Genomic DNA, 2,421 nt, shown 5'->3' with positions numbered 1-2,421 from the left:
CTCTGCCTCTTCCAACTTGCGACAGCTTTGTCAAGTGCGCCGAACAGCCTGCTATCAAATCTGGCTTGCTAATTAACATGGAATTGATCCTAACTGAAAGTGTGTACATAACTTAGAATTGAGTGCCAGTGGCCAGCTCTCGTGCCACTTATGACGGGGGGCCTTTTAGATTAAACACTGAAGAACCGTGGTGAAGGTTATACAAATCCTTTTTCGCCTTGCCTACTTTTTGTACAACCCCAGCTTCTGCAGGACCTGCGCTCGTAGCAATTACCGTTCATGTTGCTAATCTCCTCGCATCTAACACAGATACCAGACACTACTACTACTACTACTACTACTACTACTACTACTACTACTACTACTACTACTACTACTACTACTACTACTACTACTACTACTACTACTACTACTACTACTACTACTACTACTACTACTACTACCACCACCACCACCACTGGTACTGCCATGTTTTCTTACAGTTACGGTGTATCAATGTACAGTGTATCAGATATACAATATATCACAGTTACACTGTGCCATATACAATATATCACAGTTACAGTTTATCACATGTACAATATATCACAGTTACAATGTATCACATACAATATATCACAGTCACAGTGTGTATCATATACAGTATATCACAGTTACAGTGTATCACAGATACAATATATCACAGGTAGAGTGTATCATATAAAATATATCATAGTTGGAGTGTATCACATACAACATACTACAATTAAAATGTATCACCTGTACAATATATCACAGTTACCGTGCATCATTTACAATATATCATCATGTACAATATATCACAGTTACAGTGTATCACAGATACAGTATATTACAGTTACAGAGTATCATATATAATGTATCACAATAACAGTGTATCATATACAATATATCACATTTAGGGTGTGTCACATACAATATATCACACTTAAGGTGTATCACATATACATTACATCACAATATCGGTGTATCACGGGTACATTATTTTACAGTTTATTGTGAATAACATTTGCAGTAAGCTCATATCTACATACATATATATACATTTCTAGAAATATGGCTTATTTGTACAATCCGTTAACTGTTTAAAATTCTATTGGTCAAAGAGGAATAGAAATTACACGAGTTACATGCAGTTATCCAAACTGCAGATTCTTTTTGCAAATAAGCCATATTATTCATCTTTAGCACATGGAAGGACTTGAAACAACCAAATAATAAAAAGGTAAAAACTCATTCTCCTTAAATCAAAAGATAACCCTCCCGAGGGAGTGCTTTCTAAAAAGTTGAAGCAAATAAATGTGTTCGGATTTGCATCTAAAGTATGGTATTTCAAAGTGCCATCAGTTGCTTTGAGTGTCTATTACATACAATATGATCAAGTCATTATATTTAACGTACAGTCTCTCCATCCTATAAATTCAGGCAATGCCAACAAGGGATCTGTACATATTGATTGACTGCGGGACATGTTCAACTAACTCCCACTAAGAGTCTCCCCTCCCCCCCGCCCCACCATCCCAGTGACGAAACGCTCGCACATCTACGGCGTTTCTTATTTCGTAAAGCAATCGGAGACTAGGCAGACGAGCAGAGCTATCACGTTTGATGGTGTGTATCCATGTTGAAATGATATCTCTATTGTGAGCGTTTGGGTATTACAACATAACCACCTACGCCGTATCTGTACTGTCAGCATGATGGTTGAAACGATGACAGTGATAGGTGTTGTGGCGTACTACAACTACTGCTGCTGCTGCTGCTGCTGCTACCACAACGACTACTATTACTATTACTCTTGCCAACCATTTCAATTTAAATACTACTACCAACACTACTACAACTACTGCTGCTGCTACTACTGCTGCTGCTCCTCTTACTACTACTAGTACTGCTGCTGCTACTACTACTACTGCTGCTACTACTGCTGCTACTACTACTGCTGTTGTTGTTGCTGCTGCTACTACTACTACTGCAACTGCTGCTGTTGCTACTACTACTACTACAACTGCTGCTGCTACTGCTACTACTACTGCTGCTGCTGCTACTACTACTACTACTACTACTGCTGTTGTTACTACTGCTACTACTACTACTGCTGCTGTTGTTACTACTGCTACTACTACTACTGCTGCTGTTACTACCACTACCACAACTACTACTATTACTCTTACCAACCATTTCACCTTTACACGTACTTCTATTACTACCTGCAACAGCCCTACTACTACTACTACTGCTGCTGCTGCTGCTGCTACTACTACTACTACTGCTGCTACTACTACTACAGATAATATTGTCGATGCGACGTAACATTTTAACTCACTAACTAGTGCCACTACTATCTGCCACTACTAGTGCTGGTTCTACTACCACTTCTACTACTTGTATTAGCGCTACTGT

The sequence above is a fragment of the Haliotis asinina genome, chromosome 8 (genome assembly GCF_037392515.1).
Source record: "Haliotis asinina isolate JCU_RB_2024 chromosome 8, JCU_Hal_asi_v2, whole genome shotgun sequence".
In the NCBI taxonomy this organism is placed as follows: Eukaryota; Metazoa; Mollusca; class Gastropoda; order Lepetellida; family Haliotidae; genus Haliotis; species Haliotis asinina.
This window is presented reverse-complemented; position numbering follows the sequence as displayed.